We start from the raw sequence: 21,168 nt of genomic DNA on the forward strand, positions 1-21,168 counted from the left end.
AGCCTTGCAAATTTCTTCATTTTCTTGTTGTTCTTTTCTGATATTGTTTTTTGGTTTTTATCTTCAAAATTAATTATGAATATAATATCAGGATAAAAAGTTTATAATGACAAACCAACATTCCAGAGATTTTTTTTTCATTTTTTTGAAGCAAGGCTTCTGTGTGTAGCCCTGGCTGTCCTGGAACTTGCTCTCTAGACTCCAAACTCAGAGATCTGCCTGCCTCTGCCTCTCACATGCTGGGATTAATAGATTGCCACTACTCCTGGCAGAGACAAAGAGATCTTAACTGAACTAAATGTCCTTAGCATTCAATTCCATGTTTACAAGATTCTGTGGGAGCATCCATAGCTGGTAACCATCTTGCTGTGCCATGCTCAAAGCTCATTAAATTGTCTGGGAAGCTAGAGAACCATCACTAAGTGCTTTCACAGTCACCTCCAGGGTCTCCAACATTTACAGGGCAGAGAAGTTTGCTATAGGTACCAAGGGTACTTGGCATAGGTCCAGCAACTGCAGTGACTCCACACATGAAGTCACTGGAAGGGAGCATCCACCCTCCTCCAGGGGTGATATTGCCTCTCAGTGTCTTACGTGGCATCCATACTTCTCTGGCTAGCACCTGGTGTGCGGGCTTTTTCTGTTCTTTGTTTGAAGCCTGCCTTCACAACATGTGGTCTCTGGCTTGGATATAAGTCCCTACTGGAATTTCTAATACATTGTGAGATCAATATAACTCACAAATATCATTCTGGGGGAACAAAAATATGAATCTCAGCCCCAAATTGGGAGTTTTTTTCTGACAGTTTTCCCTCCTCTACCTACCCCAAAACTCTCCAGGCTCTGGCTTCTCTTTGTTCTGTGAGTTTGTGATTCATCCTACTGGCCACCCAGGACAGGGTGAACGGAAGAGGAGAGAATGGCAGGTAATTGGAGCAAGGAGGAGAAGAGCTTAAGGTATATCATCTTGTTATTTATGATTCAGCTGTGTGGTTGTGGAACACTGACTGACAGGCTTTCTAGTGAATGACGGGAGGTGAAATAAAACCCCCAAGCCTGGTGACTATTCTGGATGTGTCATCAACTGCAGGAAGCTAGAGGACAGCAATTTAATTAAAACTCATCAAAGTAACTTCTACTGCAAGTGGCACATTGTCCCTGACCTGCACCTCACTTCCTACACCATTTCGGCATGCTGACAAATATCCTAGTCAAATGACTATAGTCACCAAAATAATAGCAGTATGAGACTTATGTACACACAATAACAACTGTAAAAATCAGGAGAATAAGACATAAGAACGATGGCATGAGAAAGCATATATTATTTGAATTAACTCAAGGTGATGAACTCTTCTGGGTCAACATAAACAAAGAGAATTTTTTTTCTAAAAGGAAAGAGCAAATCGGAGAGGATGACAAATTAAAATAACATTATAAACACTATGAAGTTGAATTTTAAAAAGCTGAACAAAATCAGGAAAGGAAACTAATACAAGAATAAAAGCACCGCAGAGATAAAGGTCATGTCAAAGGGATAGTAAATGGCAGAAACAAATCTGTCCTCATATCAGGGACATAGTGTCAAACTCAGAAGCTACAAAAAGCAAGATGAGAGAGTTGAAATGAAAAGGAGAGGAAACCAGGCAATCGAAAAGAGTGTTGTTCCTAGAAATGAGAACTAAGTAAGTGGAAAAGCAATCACACAGACATTCAAGTTATGACAGTCTTTAGATTCTGGACATTTTTATGACTAGATGTAAAAGGCACATGATGTCCTAGTAACATCAAATCTCAAGTTTGTGCCTGGCAAGGTGGATCAGTGGGGTAAGGTACTTGCTCCAAGAATGAGGCCTTGAGTTTTCTCACGGGGCCATTCAGGGTAGGAGGAGAGCAGTGACTCCTGCAAGCTGGCTCCTGATAAAATTAACTTACCTTCAAACATTTCAAAAGCCCTGTTTTCTGCCTACCCATTCATCTGTCTGTAGGTTGCCCCTGTTTTTTTGGTCCTTTGATCCACAGAGATTTGTTAAAAGTATTCAGAAGGAACTGGCATAATAGCAGGGGAGATTTAAAACTCTTATGCGTATTCTTGTTCATGAAAGAACCGAAGAGGCTTCTGTTACATTCACCCAGCTATTCCCTGGGATTTTGCTTAAGCTTGAGTTCTAATGACCCAGGAGTCTGTAGTGCATGGACAGAATGAATGAACTCCATGTTCATGGATAGTTGTGATCTTAAAAGTGTTTTCTTTCCTTCCTACTTAGAGAAGGTCCTGCCTTTGGTCATCAAACCCATAGTCTACTCCAGAGAAAAAGGTATGTACTAATTCATTGAAGATATTTACAGTTCAAATAAAGCAATATGTGAGAAAATGCACAGTAGGAAATGAATGGAAAAAACAACTTTGAGCCTTAGGGCAGCTAAAGTTTTGGATGGGGCCCTGACAATGCACCAAAAAATACCATGGATTTTGTTTGGATCACAAAAACAGTATGAAAAATTCAAGATTAAGAAAACAGGAAATACAAGAGGAGCCTAAACAGGAAAAGAAATTAAGAACCATAGAAAAATAATTTCAAGAGAAATTAAAATAAAAAATTCACATGATTTTAATGAGTTTTTTCATAGACTACATGTGAACATTTCATATTTGATCGATTTGTCTTATAAACAAGGCAAGAAAATTTAATATATCCACCCTGATTTTTTAGAACAAAAACTTTTGCTTCATATTCACAAATGGCATGCTTAGTATTCTAAGAATTGTAGGGGCAGAAGGATCTTATTGGAAAGCTCATATGCAAATAAAAAAACTTAGGACCCTGTAAGATAATACTGGTAATCAAGTAGCAGAAAAAGTTTTGAAGTATATTGCAGGTTAAGATATGAAGGCTCACACCCTACTGTCTCATTAAGTGTAAAGGCCCAATTGAAACTCTCAATGTATATAGAATAAATGAAACTACAAATGTGGAAAACTCAATTTTAGGAGAGATTAGTGGCTAAGTAGTGGAGATGGCTCTATAATGAGTAGAGCACAGACTCATGAAATGAATTTTCAATCACAAAAATTCTTGGCAGTCTCAATATGTAGCCCTGACTGTCCAGAAACTCTCTATTTAAAGCAAGCTGGCCTCTTATTCAGAGATTCATCTGCCTTTGCCTCCCAGATGCTGAAATTAAAGTCATGGCATTGAAAAAAAGAAGCTAATCTTAACTTTACAATGTTGTCTTACACAGGTTAGCAGTGGGAGAATAAGCTAGTGAGCATGCTAAGAGGAAAAGGAGAAGGGTAGAAGATGAATTGGTAGAGACAACAAAAGCCAGGAGATGATTGACTAGAGAAAGAAGTGAGGTAGATATTGAGAGAAAATTCTGAAGATCATCTTGAAAAACTGACAGCCATCAAAAGATGTAAGATCAAGATTTGAATGTGATACTGATAATGCTATTAAAATATATCACTCATTTGGTTTGGATGGTGATCACTAAAACAGTTTGAAAAATTCAAGACCAAGAAAATTTGAAAGAACAAAAACAGTCTGAGCATGAAAAGAAATTGGGAACAATTTAAAAAATAATTTGGAGTGAGAAGGAAATTAAAATTTTCACACCAATTTAAGCTTAAGGATATGCAAATTAACAGAATTGTGTCTAAAATGGTATGATGGATCAAGGCTTAGAGCATTCTAGGCAACTGGTCTACCACTGGACCATAATCAGACCTCAAATATTCAATAGGTCATAATGATATTTGAAAAATTACCCTCTCCTTGTTAACCAGTATCATTTCTTATCCATCCATCCCATGGAGATTTTGAGACAAGGTTATATTTTTCAATAACCTTGGATATACTACTAAAGTAAGATGTTAATGATTACCATGATGAAAACAATCCAAGGATCGCAATCTTTATTGTTCTTGGTCAGGTATTTTCATACATCAACAGATGGACTGTCTCTTATACCTTGTTAGGAAAATGTATCAGGGCAAAGGGAATTGAAGGATACAAAGATGGCCCCTGTATAATTTGCCTGAAGTACATGAAAAAGATTAATTGTATTAAGGGTTCAATCTACTAAAATATTTAACGTGGGTTGGTCTCATTTCTTACTGCTCTGCTTGACTCAAAGATTAAATGCTTTAATCAGAACTCTATAGAAGACTGAAGATTATGAATGTAAATGTCATGGGGAAAACAACACATAAGAAGTAATATTTTGAGCTTCTGCTATTTAGTTACAGAATCATATATTTTTAAGTAAAACACAAGTTCCCAGAGTCTATCATGAACTGGGTAGACAAGAGGTAAGTAGTGTAACAGCTAGTCAAAGTAAGATACTGCCATTCAGAAAAAACCCTACAGATAGCAGAGAATATTTTAGAGAGTAAATAAAATTTAATTTGTAAGGTGAGTTAAGGATTCAGTGACTTGGTCATTTGCTTCTTTAGCCAGTTGTACAAGCAGCATTTGAAAACATGTTTGCAATTACTTAAGGGCACGATATGACACATTATCCATTAAGAAAGAAATTGAGACAAAGATAAAGTGTGCAGATACTGTGGAGCAGGTAGAGTTGGGGTCATAATGGCCAAAGTATAGACCATTGTCAGGAATATTACTTAAAAGATATGTAGACACTGTTTCCATTGGTGTCTTTCTGAATTGAAGTCTACAATATGATTACAGGATTGCCAAGTAAGTCCTATAAATGTAAAGGATATTAGCTAACTGGTATTTTCCCTTTCAGTCTGAGGCTTGGTGGCTTGCTATTTGAATGCCTTTCTTATTTGAGAGAGAGAGGCAAATTGGTGAGATGTAGCAAGATGATGCCCCTCCACGTTTATTGGCAAATAAGACTTGGGTACAATATCAAATCTCCATGACCTTTTGGCTCTGGTTATAAATTTTAATCTTGAGAGGCTGGTCCAAGGTTAGTCAGCCTATGGGCTCATGGCTAGGGGTTGTCATCTATGGCTGAGATATATTCATAGCAAGTTTAATCTAAGCTCCACTGTGATGCAGCTGAGAGTTGTGATACATTCTTTTTACCTCTAAACAAAATGAAGGCAGCATTTCCTTATTTAAATCCATCTCTAGTTTTATTGGGCTCAGGCACTCATATCAGCTTGGAACTCTTGGAGAGTAATTCTACAAGCTGAGTTGTGTCTCTTTAAAATCCAGCTCCTCACAAGTGCTAGACAAGTACTCTACCACTCAGCTACATCCCAAGGAACACCACTTAGTTATCTACCACCACTAGTGTGTGTGTGTGTGTGTGTGTGTGTGTGTGTGTGTGTGTGTGTGTGTGTGTTTGTACTTGAATGCAGAAATTTATGGAGTTCAGAATCCCTGAAGCTGAAATCATTTTCAGTTGTAAAACATGTGTGGGTGCTGGGAACCAAACTTTGTTCACCTGCAAGAGGAATACAAGGTCTTAACTGCTGAGATATATCTCTAGGTCCTTGATCATTATTTTTTTTTATTTAAATTAGAAACAAGCTTGTTTTACATGTCATTCCCAGTTCCTTCTCCATCCCCTCCTCCCCTGCTCCCCACCTTTCCCCTATTCCATACCCTTTCTGCTCCCCAGGGAGGGTGAGGCCTTCCATGAAGGATCTTCCAAGTCTGTCATATCAGGTGGAGCAGGGCTTAGGCCCTCCTCGTGTGTGTAGGATTAGAGAGTATCCCTCTATGTGAAATGGGCTCCCAAAGTCCATTCATACACTCAGAATAAATACTGACCCACTGCTGGAGGCACCATAAATTGCCCAGGCCTCCTAACTGACACCCACGATCAGGGGATCTGGGTAGGTCTTATGCTGGTTTCCCAGCTATCAGTCTAGGGTCCATGAGCTTCCCCTTGTTAATGTCAGGTGTTTCTTAGGATTTCTTCAGCCTGGTCTTGACCTCTTTGCTCATCACTCCTCCCTCTCTGCAACAATTCCTATAGTTCAGTTCAGTGTTTAGCTGTGGGTGTCTGCTTCTGCTTCCATCAGCTACTGGATGAGGCTCTAAGATGGTATATAAGATAGTCATCAATCTCATTATAGGGGAAGGACATTTAAGGTAGCCTCTCCACTATTGCTTAGATTGTTTCTTTGGGTCGTCCTTGTAGATCTCTGGACATTTCCCTATTGCACAATTTCTCTTTAAACCTATAATGGCTCCCTCTATTAGGATATCTCTTTTCTTGCTCTCCTCTATTCTTCCCCTGACTCAATCTTCCTGCTCCCTCATGTCCTCCTCTCCCCTGGTCTTCTCCCCTTCTCTTTCACCTAACTCCCTTTCCCCTCCCCCCATGCTCCCAATTTGCTCAGGAGATCTTGTCCCTTTCCCCTTCTCCAGGGGAGCATGTATGTCTCTCTTAGGGTTCTCCTTGTTTTCTACCTTTTCTGACAGTATGGATTGTAGGCTGGCCATCCTTTGCGCTATGTCTAAAATACATATATGGGTGAGTACATACCATGTTTGTCTTTTTGTGACTGGGTTACCTCATTCAGGATGGTTTCTTCTAGTTCCAACCATTTGACTGCAAATTTCAAGATTCCATTTTTTTTTTGTTTGTTTGTTTTCTGCTGAGTACTACTCCATTGTGTATTTGTACCACATTTTCTTTATCAGTTGAAGGACATCTAGATTGCTTCCAGGTTCTGGCTATTACAAATAATGGTGCTATGAACATGGTTGAACAGATGTCCTTGTTGTATGAATATACTCCTTTTGGATATATGCCTAAGAGTGGAATTGCTGGATCCTGGATCTTGTGGAAGACTGATTCCCATTTTCCTGAGGAACTGTCATACTGATTTCTAAAGTGGCTGTATGAGTTGGCACTCCCACTAGCTGTAGAGGAGTGTTCTCCTTTCTCCACATCCTCTCCAGCATAAACTGTCATTGGTGATTTTGATTTTAGCCATTCTGACAGGAGTAAGATGGTATCTCAGAGTTGTTTTGATTTGCATTTCCATGATGGCTAAGGATGTTGAGTACTTTCTTAAGGGTCTATCAGACATTTTAGATTCCTCTATTGAGAATTCTCTATTTAGTTCTGTACCCCACTTTTTAATTGGATTATTTGGTGTTTTGGTGACTAGATTCTTGAGTTCTTTGTAAATTTCAGATATCAGCCCTCTGTCAGATGTGGGGTTGGTGAAGATCTTTTCCCATTCAGTGGGCTGCCATTTTGTCTTTTTAACTGTGTCCTTTGCCTTACAGATGCTTCTCAGTTTCTGTGGTTCCATTTATTAATTATTGATCTCAGGGTCTGTGCTATTGGTGTTACATTCAAGAAGCTGTCTCCTGTACCAATTCATTCAAGGGTACTTCCCAATTTCTCTTCTAAGAAGTTCAGTATGGCTGGATTATGTGTTGAGGTCTTTGATCCATTTGGACTTAAGTTTTGTGCAAGGCAACAGACATGTATCTATCTGCAGTCTTCTATATGCTAGCATCCAGTTATGCCAGCACCATTTGTTGACAATGCTTTCTTTTTTTCCATTGTATATTTTTAGCTTCTTTGTCAAAAATCAGGTGTTCATAGGTGTGTGGGTTAACATCAGGGTTTGATTCCATTGGTCTATCTGTCTATTTTTGTGCCAATAACAAGCTCTTTTCAGGACTATAGCTCTATAATAGAGCTTGAAGTCAGGGATGGTGATGCCTCCAGAAATTATTGTAGAGGCTTGTTTTGGCTATAGCGAGTCTTTTGTTTTTTCCACATTAAGTTTATCATTATTCTTTCAAGGTCTGTGAAGAATTGTGCTGGTATCTTGATGGGGATTGCACTGAATCTGTAGATTGCTTTTGGCAAGATTGCCATTTTTACTGTGTTGATACTACCTATCCAAGAGCATGGGAGATCTTTCCATTTTCTGGTATATTCTATAATTTCTTTCTATAAAGACTTAAAGTTCTTGCTATACAGGTCTTTCACTTGTTTGGTTAGCATTACCCTAAGTTATTTTATGTTGTTTGTGGCTATTGTAAAGGGTGATGTTTCTCTGATTTCTTTCTTAGCCCATTTATCATCTGTACATAGTTGGGCTAATGATTTTTTTTGAAGGAATCTTGTATCCTGCTACTTTGCTGAAGGTGTTTATCAGCGGTAGGTGTTCTGTGTTAGAGTCTTTTGGGTCACTTATGTAAACTAGCATATTATCTGTAAAGAGTGAAAATTTGACTTCTTCCATTCCAATTTGTATCCCCTTGATCAACTTGTATTGTCTTATTGCTCTAGCTAGAACTTCAAGTACAATATTGAGGAGATATGGAGAGTGGACAGCCTTGTCTTGTTTCTGATTTTAGAGGAATGAATAGCTTTGAGTTTCTCTCCATTTAGTTTGATGTTGGCTGTTGGTTTACTGTCCATTGCTTTTATTATGTTTAGTTATGTTTCTGTTATCCCTGATCTCTCCAAGATGTTTATCATGAAGGGGTGTTGGATTTTGTCAAAGGCTTTTCAGCATCTAGTGAGATGATCATGTGGTATTTCTTTTGCAGATTGTTTATATGGTGGATTACATTGATCAATTTTCTTATGTTGAAGCATCCCTACATCCCTGCAATGAAGCCTGCTTGATCATGGTGGATGATTTCTCTGATATGTTCTTGGATTTGATTTGCCAGTATTTTATTGATTATTTTTGCATAAATGTTCATGAGCGATTGATAGGGGACATCCTTTTGTGTATGTTTATCTTATTGGTTGTTGAATAAAGTAATGCTTGGCCAATGAGGCAGAAAAATAGGTGGGACTAGGAGTCAAGCAGGATTCTGGAAATGGCAGACAGTCACCACCATGCAATCCCAAGAAGAATGGACACAGGCTTCCAGCATCCTCATTAAGTCTATAAAATATATAGATTAATAATTATGGTTGATAATTAAGACTGAACTAGCAAGTAAGAAATCTTAGTCATTGGTAAGCAGCATTTGTAACTAATAGAAGTCTCTGTGTGTTATTTTGGGGGTCCTAACGTTGTGGCAGAACTCAGGCATGTGGCGTTAAGACTTATCATTACAAGGGATATTGATCTTTAGTTCTCTTTCTTAGTTGTGTCTTTGTATGGCTTGGGTATGCAGGTAATTGTAGCCTTGTAAAAAGAGTTTGAAAATGAACCTCCTGCTTCTATTGTGTGGAACAATTTGAGGAGTATTGGTATTAGCTGTTCTTTGAATTTCTGGTAGAATTCTGCACTGAAACCATCTGGCCCTGGGCTTTTTGTTTGTTTTTTGTTTTGTTTTGTTTTGTTTTGTTTTGTTTTTTGGTTGTGAGATTAGCCATTTCCCCTTTACCATACCCTTTCTGCTCCCCAGGGAGGGTGCTTCTATTCTGTTAGGTGTTATAGGTCTGTTTAAATTGCTTATCTGTTTTTGATTTCATTTTGGTAAGAGATATCTATCCAGAAATTTGTCGATTTCCTTTATATTTTCAAATTTTGTGGAGTACAGATTTTCGAAGTATGACCAGAAGATTCTCTGGATTTCCTCAGTGTCTGTTGTTATGTCCCCCTTTTCATTCATGATTTTGTTAATTTTTATGTTCTCTCTCTGCCTTTTCGTTAGTTTGGATAAATCTGCCTATCTTTTTGATTTTCTCTAATAAGAACCAACTCTTCTTTGTTACATTGGTTCTTTTTATTGTTTTCTTTGTTTCAACTTTATTGACTTCAGTCCTCAATTTGACTATTTCTTGGTGTCTACTCCTCTGGGGTAATTTTACTTCTTTTTGTTCTAGAGCTTTCAGTTGTTTTGTTAATTCTATAGTGTGACTATTCTCCAGTTTCTTCATGTGGGCACTTAGTGCTAAGAACTTTCCTCTCAGTACTGCTTTCAAAGTGTCCCATAAGTTTGGGTATGTTCTGTCTTCATTTTCACTGAATTCTAAGAAGTCTTTAATTTCATTTTATTTTTTGCTTGACCCAGGAATGATGCAATTGGGCATTGTTCAATTTCCATGAGTTTGTAGGGTTTCTGCAATTTGTGTTGTTGTTGAAATCTAACTTTAAAGCATGATGCTCTGATAAAATACATGGGCATTATTACAATTTTTTTTGTTATCTGTTGAGGTTTGCTATGTTTCTGAGTCTGTGGTCAATTTTAGAGAAGTTTCCATGTGGCACTGGGAAGAAGGTATATTCTTTTGTTTGGATGGAATGTTCTAGATGTCTGTTAAACCAAATTGTGTCATAACTTCTGTTAGTTCCTTTGTTTCTTTGTTAAGCTTCTGTCTGGTGGTCCTGTCTAGTGGTGAGAGTGGGCTGTTGAAGTCTCCCATTATAAGTGTGTGAGGTTTTATGTATGATTTGAGTTTTAGTGATGTTTGTTTTACAAATGTGGGTACCTTTGTATTTGTGGCATAGATGTTCAGAATTGAGATTCATCCTGATGAATTTTTCCTGTGATGAATGTGAAATGGCCTTCTTCATCTCTTTTGATTGATTTTAGTCTGAAGTCTAATTTGTTAAGTATTAGGATAGCTACATCAGCTTTTTTCTTGGTTCCATTTCATTGGACAATCTTATCCCAACCCTTTACCCTGAGCTAACGTCTGTCTTTGAAGTTGATGTGTGTTTCTTGCATGCAGCAGAAGGATGGATTCTGTCTTTGTATCCATTCTTTCAGCCTGTGTCTTTTTATAGGCAAGTTAATACCATTAATATTGAGGGAAATTAATGACCATCGATTGTTGATTCTTATTTTTTTTTGGTTGTGTTGGTGGTGGTGGTATTGTGTATGGATTACCCCACTTTTTCTTTTGGCTTTTGTAAAGTGTGATTATCTATTGTCTATGTTTTTGTGAGTGTAGCTAACTTTCTTAGGTTGGAGTTTTCCTTCTAGTTCTTTCTGTAGGGCTGGATTAGTGGATATATATTTTTTCAATCTTGTTTTGTCATGGAATATCTTGTTTTCTCCATCTACATTGATTGAAAGCTTTGCTGGGTATAGTAGTCTGGGCTAGTATCTGTGATCTCTTAGTGTTGGTATAATATCTATCCAGGATCTTCTGGCTTTCAGAGTTTCTATGGAGAAGTCAGGTGTAATTCTGATATGTTTCCTTTATGTGTTACTTTGCTTTTCCTTTGCTGCTCTTAATATTTTTCTCTTTATTCTGTATGTTTTGGGTTTTGATTATTATGTGGTGAGGGGATTTTTGTCGGCCACTCTATTTGGTGTTCTGTAGGCTTCTTGTACTTTCATTAGCATGTCTTTCTTTAGGTTGGGAAAGTTTTTTTTATGATTTTGTTGAATATGTTTTCTGCACCTTTGAGGTGGGTTTCTTCACCTTCTTCTATACCTTTTATTCTTAGGTTTGGCCTTTTCATGGTGTCCCATATTTCCTAGATATTTTGTGTTAGGGATTTGTTGGCCTTAAGTTTTTCTTTGTTTGATGAATCTATTCCTCCTAGTGTATCTTCAAAGCCTGAGATTCTCTCTTCCATCTCTTGTATTCTGTTATGCTTGCATCTGTAGTCCCTGATCATTTACCCATCTTTTCTAATTTCAGCATTTCCTCAGACTATGTTTTTTTAATTGTCTCTATTTCAGCTTTCAAACCTTGCAATGTTTGCATTGTTTCTTGCAATTTTTGGTCTTTTCCTCCATTTCTTGAGTTGTTTTGTTTATTTTTTCTTCCATTTTTTAAAGGATATTCTCATTTCCTCTTTTAGGGTCTCTATCATCTTCATGAGGTTAAGGTCATTCTCTTCTTCATCTGTGTTGGGATATTGGTTTTTGTGTTGTTGATTGTGTTCTTATATTGTTGTCTTCCTATCCCTTCTTCCAGTGGGTGCAGGTGGGGTCTCTTCCTCTCCTGGTGGGTACAGGTCCAAGGTTCTCTTCTGGTGGGTGCAAGCAGGTCCAATACTCTGATGGGTCTCACAGTGGGTGCAGGCAGGTCTGAGACACTACCTTTCCCATGGTTGGGTGTGGGTGGGACTAGCACAGGAATGTCAAAAGACTCTGGGTTGCTTGGTCCACTGGGGGCAAGTCAACCTGCCTGCAGTCTCCAGGCTAGGAGATCTCAGAGTGGGCAAGAAGTTGGGCCTGAGACATTGATCATTATTTTTAATTAAAGTTAAAGCTACTATAAAAGGAAATTTTCATAATGTGTAGAGCTAATATGGTTAACATAAAAATCTTGGCTTTATAAAGCATGCTATTTGTGCTTTTTATAAATTTATAAATATGCTATTGATAATGAACTTAAGCAACACAGTGATGGCGAATATGAAAGTTACAGAAGCCATTTCAGATTCCATCACTCAGAAATAACCTTTACCAACATTTAGCCTCAGCCATATTTCAAAGTATATATAAATAGATAAATGGAGAGATACAAATGTCTTGTTAGAGTTACATTATATTTTCAAATTTTGTAAATGATTAGTGTAAAGTGTAATTTTAGGCCTTTGTAGAAAGAGAAAATGAAGGAGCTCATTCACATTTAAAGATATATGACTTCCCCTGAAGAGGTGCAATGCTTAGAAAATTTCTCTTAGCTTAAGGGAGGAAAAGCTAAGATGTTGTAATCTTTATATGAATGTAGTATTGCTAATTATGATGAAGCTGAGCAATCATGCTGACACATAGCTGCCATTCCAGCATTCTGAAGTGAAGGCATGAAGACCAGAAGTTCAAGGTCATTCAAAGAAAAAGGCAAGTTAAGCCAACATCTCACAAAAACAAACTAATGCCAAGAGCAAGACAGACATGCCTTGTCTCCCAAACTTTCTTTTTCCTCTGTTAAAACTTCCCCCTTCCCCCTTCTTGTTCTTTTCCAAAATCATGATGTGTGTGTGTGTGTGTGTGTGTGTGTGTGTGGTTGTGTGGTATTGTGTGATTCCCAAAACACACGAATACAGTCTTCTCAAACCTAAAATGCCAACTGAATGTTTTCAGGGTGACCACTTGGCAAAAACCATAATCAGTTTGGTGTGCTCTATTCTGGGGAAGACTGTTTCTCCCTCATCATTGCTAGTTGCCTGTAGGTCTGTGATCAGGCCTCATGATCCTCCTCCTTACGTTATGTCCAGTGGTGCCTTTCTTGCCTTTTGTTGTTCCCCACTGAATATATCTGACTAGACTAGCTTGCTGTGAGGTTCCAAGATTCACTTGTCTCTGCTTACCAACTTTCTTTAGGAGCCTGGTGATCACAGATGCATGTGAAGGGAACTTCTGTTTCTATGGGTTCTGGGGATTTTTGAATCCAGGTCCTCATGCTTGTACAACAAGCCCTTAACCACTGAGAAGCCCTATCCCCAGGACCCCAGATTCTGATTTTAATTAGTGACTTCATTGTATTTACATGGCAATGGCTTATGTTCAAATTCTTCTCAGTGACCATATCCCATATCATTGATAGCATTAATCCTTCTTCACATAAACCCAATGTTTATCATTTTTGAACTAGAAGGAATTATCAGCTATTAACACCCAAATCCACCAAGTTTGAAGAGATTTTAACTTGTGTAGTTGGTAATGCTGATGGTGTGTCCTGTTGTGTGTGTGTGTGTGTGTGTGTGTGTGTGCCTCTTGTTCATATGTACTTTCTTTACATATCAGGTTTTTTTTACTTGGATTTTGTAGTATTTCTGGAGGTTTTCTAGAGAAGTTTAAGCTTTAATCTTTTTTCTGGCATTGGATATTATTTTAGATAATTTTGTTTGTCTAAGGAACAAATATACAGTAAGCATTAATTTAAGACATTGTATTATGGCATACCTACAATGAAAGGACATATACAGGCTTGCACACTACTTACAGGAAAGGACACTAATTGCAAATCATTTAGTAATAAGAATTATCAAAAGTGTACACTAGATCAGAGTACAAATGTCCAATGCCTAAAACTTCCCTTCCCTCTACTGAATGACCACTGGTGTTCCAACCTTTAAGATCAACATTCAATTTTGTACATTTAAAACCTGAATTATATGGAAGAGCTCAGAATATTTCTTTAAGTATCTGGTTTTTTTCCAGCAAGCATTCTGTTTGCATTTTCATTAAATGTGCATAATTTTCAATCACTTATGGTCATTATTATGTAGTGTTCTAAAAGAAGTTATACTATTCTCCATCAGTGGATAACTCCATACCATTTAGTTTCATTTTAAGCTGTTTTTAAATCTTTAAAATATCATTTTTTCCTCATGTGTGTATATATGGTGTGCAAGGTCAATTCCAGGCATCTTCCTTCTTTGCTTTCCCGACTTTTGCTTTGTAGCAGGGTCTCCCACTCAAGCCCAGAGTTGCCCTTACCTCCTGAGCTGGAATCATGAGTGAGCCACTCTGCATTTACGTAGGTTCTGGGAATCCAAAATCTGAGCCTCTTGCTTACCCTGGGAGGCTTTAAATGCTGAGCCATTTCCCAAGTCTTGTCTCATAGATATTTTGTGAATGTCCTTTATATATGTGTACTTGTTGAATGTAGATAGAGGTAGAATGGCTTAGTTGTTGGGTATAAAGGCATGAAACAGACACAAAGCTTCCCAAGGAGCTTAGGACATATCTCCCCCCACTACAGCTGAGCATTCTTGCTGTTTCTGGTGATCGCAGACCTGGGCTGGCAGTGTGTAATTGATTGCCAATCTCGAAATGTCATTTTATGTGATCTCTTTGCTGTCTGAAATGGAGGCCTTTCTGCATTATTTAATCTCCATTTGGACATACTCTGTGGAATGGTTCAACTTTTTATTCTTGTCTATTTTGTATTTTACTAGTTCTTTGACTTTTTAATCATTGACTTATGAGTTCTATATTCTGGGTATGAGCCATTTTCATTTGATATCATTAGTGTTATTAGATATTTCTTCACCCGGGTTTGTTTTTTGTCTGTTACCCAGGCTAGCCTCAATGTCTTATGTACCACAGGATGATCTTGAATTTCTGATCCTCTTGTCTCCACCTCCTGACTGCTGGGACTATAGACATGCTTAGGGTGCTAGAAATAGAGAGCAAGGATTGTGCATGAGAGGCAAGCAAGTTACGGACTGTGCTACATTCCCACTCCTTATCCAGTTTGGACTAGAAAGTCTGTTGTGCCCTGTGGACTCCCTGGCCATTCAAGAAGCTCAAACAACATGTAGCCTTGGTTTTGGCTCATTTTGTTTGGGCATCTCAATCTATTCTTCCTTCCTCAAGTCTCCTGGTACCTATTACTTTTCTATGAAATGTATTTTAATTGTACTTTAAAGCAAAAATCCTCTTGACTTGTTCTTTGGTAAGAGCAACTCAGATTCCCTTTGAATTTCCATTTTCATTAAAATTATGCACCACATATACCAGATGGTTACATGCTACTGACATATATCTTCCAGTACTGTTTTGGTTGACAATTTACCCCCAATTGTATTGGAAGTATAGCCTTCAAGTACAGATGTGTACAAGTCATAAATGCAGAGCTGTCTGTCTTTTCAAGAGGGGCTAACTCATCTGACTACCCTGGTGAGACAAAACATCGTCAAAGAAAATAGCTCAGAATCCTTTCGTCACTGTGTTCTCCTCCAAAGACTACCATAGTGAAGTCCTTTAGAAGTATTTCATTTTCATCTTCACAGTGGAAATGATGGGGAATATAGCCTTTCTGACCCAGCACTGGATCTATAAACTCTGTCTGGGACTTGGGACATCTTCAGCACTTTGTTGTCCGTTATCACAGTGATTTTTTGTTTGTTTATTCAAGACAGGATTTCTCTGTATTGCTTTGGGGGTTGTCCTGGAACTTGCTCTGTAGACCAGGATGGCCTTGAACTCACAGAGATCTGCCTACCTCTGCCTCCCAAGTGCTGGGATTAAACAATGATTTATTTTTATTTTATACTGTTAAACATAGTGGAGGGTGTTCTACCCAAGAAGTACCACAGGCAGTGGTGCTGTGAACACCCTCACATATCTGAAAAAATGTGAACCTATTTCCCTTGAGCATGGATCCAGGGCTATATTCTCGGCACCATGTTCAACAAGGACTGCATGTAAAAGTCAATTATTTCTCCACTCAGGGGCTCTGTGAACTCCAGGATTGGTGAGAGACCCTGTCTCAAAGGTATAAGCTAGAGAGTGATAGAGGAAGTCAACCAACAACCTCTTCTTGTCCCCATAAACACACACGCGAGCCTCTGAATTCATCCATTTACACATGTGCCCACATAGCCATAAGCCACATACACTTAAAATACATTCTTGACAAAAGTTCGTGTGTGCTGGAGTGATATATTGCTAGATTATCTCAATTTGTGTTTCTATCATTTAATGACTTATTTTGATGAATATGAATCTAACATTCTCATATATTAGCTAGGGATTTAAATGTAGTTATGAGGAGATCTCTTCTCATTTCAAGTTTAGGAAGTTTTTTGTTTGTTTGTTTGCTTTTTGTTTGTGTTTTGAAACAGGTTTTCGTGTAGCCTTGCCTGTCCTGGAACTTATTCTGTAGACCAGGACAGTCTCAAACTCACCTCTACATTCCTGGAATTAAAGATGTGAGCCACAACTGCCAGGCTAGGAATATTGTTTTAAGGGATGATTTTAAATGCTAATTTAGGTTATTTGAAAAAGATTCCTATAGAACCTTTGTGGGGGTGGTAGCTCCTTTTTTTATTCTGTTTTTTTTTTTTCCTTTTTTTTTTTGAGATCTGAAGTGATTTTGCTTTTATTTCCTTCTTGTTAAGTCAATCATGAAATCTCACAGTGATTGCTGGGGTGGGGCAGAAGGCAGAATGATCAAGGCAACAGCCTGGTTAGCCTGAGAAGGTGCAAGCAGGAGAGGCCTCACTGGGGAAGCGGGAGGAGCACCAACTGCCCAACAGGTAGGCGATGTTCTGAGAGCGCAAGACCTGGTAAGCAATGTCCTCAGCAGCTTCCAGCTTGCGCAGCTCAATCAGGCCATCACCTGCAGTGTCCAGGAAGTTGGCGATCAGCTTGGCTGTCTTGGAGTCACCCTCTGCAGAGATGATGGCTGCCTTCTTCTGCTGCTCAGCCTTTTCCACCAAAAATCTGGCCCTCTGTGCTTCCTGCTGAGCCACCTGTTTGGCTTCCACTGCTTCTGTGAACTCCTTCCCGAAGGTCAGATGTGTCAGGGACAAGTCATTCAGGATGAGCCCAAACGTCACTGCTCTCTCTCTCTGTGAGGTCATCGCTCACTGCCTGGAGACCGCCTCTTGCTGGGTCATCAGTTCTTCAGCATCAAAGCAAGCCACTACCGACTTGAGGATCTCTGTGGTGATGGATGGCAGCACCCGCTCATCATAGTCCTCACGAGTAAGCTGGCCGGCCACCGGCCGGAAGAGGATGCTTAGTGTGATGTTGACGTTCTGCAAATCTTTGCTACCACTGATGACTGGTACATTCCGTGGTCATGAGCGGCAGTCAAAGATAATAGGTTTCCGTACCCAAGGGATGAGAAAGTGAGTCCTTTCCCCTACCACAATGTCCTGTACTCCACGGAATCAGTCAAAGATGACAGCTCTGTGCCTAGCATCCGTATTATATAAAGCATAGTTCACCACGCCTCCTGCAACTGCTAAAGTCAGGCCGGACTTTCCGATGGGCTCAAACACTTTGGCAGTCATGATTCCTCTGTTGCACCTACTCACACCTGCTTTCACGCTGACCCCCACATGGCACCTTTTCTTTTTTGTCCCTTGTATTTCAATCTATAATCTCCAACTAATATTGACTTTCTGTGTAATGCGTTTTCCCTTTATACGGAAGCACAGAAAGTTTCCAAGAATTCGGCTACCTTCTAAAATTGGTCATTTGTATCAAACATCAACTGAATGTAGAGAAAATTCATATGGTTTTAATTCTTAATTCAATATTCTGTTTGATTTCCCTATGTTTATTTTATCCTACTCTTAACAAAGCATTGTATGTTGAATTACTATGCTACTAACTTTTGCTCATTCACTACTACCTAGATTTTATTTTGAAGATTCAGTTTATCTGTTGAACATACTCATTTTTGTATAAATGTAGTGATGAGTCAGTTCTCCTCTGTGGAGGGAGTGGCATTTTAGTTGTATTTGCTGTTAAGTTATTAATCCTATTGGGAAAATATTGAAATTCCGAGAGAACCAATTTATTATAAAGCACAGCTAACTTTTCAGTGTAGTAAAATTAAAAACGAATAATTTTTTTATTTTTTATATATTTTTTTATTTTATTAGTTCAAATTAGGAACAAGCTTGCTTCAGATGTCAATCCCTTCTCCCTCTCCCTCCCGTCCGCCCCAACATCCCACCTGCCCCTAGCCATCCCCCCTCCACTCCCCAGGCAGGGTAAGGCCCTCAAAAGGGGCTCCCCAAAGTCTACCACATCATCCTGGGCCAGGCCTAGGTCCTTCCTCATGTGTCCAGGCCAAGAGAGCATCCCTTCACAAGGGATGGGCTCTCAAAATCTCTTCTTTTTTTTTAAGACCTTACATATTTAATACGTGTGTTACCCCTGTACAACTGGAAAAAAATTAAGTTCAACATTTCTAGACCAATATGGCTGTTAATTTTTGTACAATGCCAACTCAACACAGTAAACTGGGATACTTTTTTACAAAGTTGACAGCACATCTAAAGTTTCCAAAAATTCAATATATATATATATATATATATATATATATATATATAGGCAGTATGTTATGCATCAATAGCAGCGACAGCTTTTCTAGGTTCTGCAGTCATTTAAACAAAATTGTAGAGACATCCAGCACACTCCATTTTAAAAAAAAAGTAAAAATCAAAATCCCAGAAAACAGCACAGTTCTGTTACTCTTGTGGTACTTGGCACCATTTTTTTTTTAATTAGCTTCTCAATCATCATCTGGGAGGAAACCATTCTGAGCAACATCATTAAAAACAGCTCTGATAAAGCATGGTCACTACTATGTATCATAAAGCAGGTCCACATATGAGTGAGTACATATCATGTTTGTCTTTTTGTGATTGGGTTACCTCGCTCAGAATGGTTTCTTTGAGTTCCATCCATTTTCCTGCAAACTTCAAGATTCCATTGTTCTTACTGCTGAGTAGTACTCCATTGTGTAAATGTACCACATTTTCTCTATCCATTCTTCGGTTGAGGGGCATCTAGACTGTTTCCAGTTTCTGGCTATTACAAATAGCACTGCTATGAACATGGTTGAACAGACGTCTTTGTTATATGAATGTGCTTCTTTTGGGTATATGCCTAGGAGTGGAATTGCTGGATCTTGTGGTAGACTCATTCCCAATTTCTTGAGGAGTCGCCATACTGATTCCCAAAGTGGCTGTACAAGTTGGCACTCCCACCGGCAGTGGAGGAGTGTTCCTCTTTCTCCACATCCTCTCCAGCATAAACTATCATTGGTGTTTTGTTACTATAAATCTTTCCGCCAAAACCGCCTGAGCCCCACAGCCACGTGTGAGCTTTACACCAGCTGCCTGCCCGAGTTAGGCCCAAATGAATACACAGAAACTTGTATTAGGTTCAAAGCTGCTTGGCCAATGACTAGGATTCCTCATCTGCTAGCTCAGTCTTAACTATCATACATCTATATATGTTATAAGACTTATCTTATTGGACGCCTTATTGGTGTCCCTCCTTGCTGGTGGATCACATCGTGCCGCTGGTGCAGGAGCCGAGGGGAAAAGAGCCATACTTCCTGTTTCCTCGCTTAGATATGAGTCTCCTTGCCATGTCACTTCCTGCCTGGATCATCACTTCTCTACTACATTTCCCAGAATCCTCTTTGACTCCTAGTCCTTGCTTGCCATTGGCCAAACAGTATTTTATTCAACAATCAATAAGATAAACATACAAAGAATGACATTCCCCATCAGTGTTTTTTAGTTTAGCCATTTGACAGGAGTAAGATGGTATCTCAGAGTTGGTTTGATTTGCATTTCCCTGATGGCTAAGGATGTTGAGCACTTTTTTATGTGTCTTTCAGCCATTTTAGATTCCTCTATTGAGAATTGACTATTTAGTTCTGTACGCCATTTTTTAATTGGATTGTTTGGTGTTTTCGAGAATAGCTTCTTGAGTACTTTGAATATTTTGGAGATCAGCCCTCTGTTAGATGTGGGTTTGGTGAATATCTATTCCCAGTCTGTGGGCTGTCGTTTTGTCTTGCTGACTATGTCCTTTGCCTTACAGAAGCTTCTCAGTTTCAGGAGGTCCCATTTATTAATTGTTGATCTCAGTGTCTGTGCTACTGGTGTTATGTTCAGGAAGCGGTCTCCTGTACCAATTAATTCAAGGGTATTTCCCACTTTATCTTCTAGTAGGTTCAGTGTGGCTGGGTTTATGTTGAAGTCTTTGATCCATTTTGACTTAAGTTTTGTGCAGGGCGAAAGGCTTGAGTCTATCTGTAGTCTTCTACATGTTTGCATCCAGTTATGCCAGCAGAATTTGTTAAAGATGTTCTCTTTGTTCCAGAGAATATATTTGGATTGTTTGTCAAAAATCAGGTGTGTAGGTGTGTGGGTTAATATCAGGGTTTTCAACTCTATTCCAATGGGTCTACCTGTGTATTTTTGTGCCAATACCAAGCTATTTTCAGGACTATAGCTCTGTAATAGAGATTAAAGTTAGGGATGGTGATGCCTCCAGAAGTTCCTCTACTGTGCAGGGTTGTTTTGGCTATCCTGGGTTTTTTGTTTATCCATATAAAGTTGAGAATTGTTCTTTCAAGGTCAGTGAAGAATTGTGTTGGGATTTTGATGGGGATTGCATTGAATCTGTAGATTGCATTTGGCAAGATTGCCATTTTTACTATGTTGATCCTGCCTATCCAAGAGCATAGGAGATCTTTCCATTTTCGGGTATCTTCTTTAATTTCTTTCTTTAGAGACTCAAAATTCTTACGGTACAGGTCTTTCACTTTTTTGGTTAATGTTACTCCAAGGTATTTTATGTTGTTTGTGGCAATTGTAAAGGGTGATGCTTCTCTGATTTCTTTTTCCACCAATGTGTCATCTGTATATAGTAGGGCTACAGATTTCTTTTTTTAGTTAGTTTTGTATCCTGCCACTTTGCTGAAGGTGTTGTCAGCTGTAGGAGTTCCCTGGTTGAGTTTTTCGGGTCACTTATGTAGACTATCATATCATCTGCAAATAGTGAAGTTTGACTTCTTCCTTTCCGGTTTGTATTCCCTTGATCTCCTTTTGTTGTTTTATTGCTCTAGCTAGAA

The 21,168-nt window shown here is 38.7% G+C and overlaps 1 pseudogene; it reads right to left on the minus strand.

Moving 5' to 3' along the window:
* Positions 1 to 16,775: 16,775 nt before the first annotated feature.
* LOC100765984 lies at positions 16,776 to 17,575 on the minus strand (annotated as a pseudogene).
* Positions 17,576 to 21,168: the final 3,593 nt, after the last annotated feature.

This window comes from Cricetulus griseus, chromosome 4, assembly GCF_003668045.3.
Source record: "Cricetulus griseus strain 17A/GY chromosome 4, alternate assembly CriGri-PICRH-1.0, whole genome shotgun sequence".
Classification (NCBI taxonomy): Eukaryota; Metazoa; Chordata; class Mammalia; order Rodentia; family Cricetidae; genus Cricetulus; species Cricetulus griseus.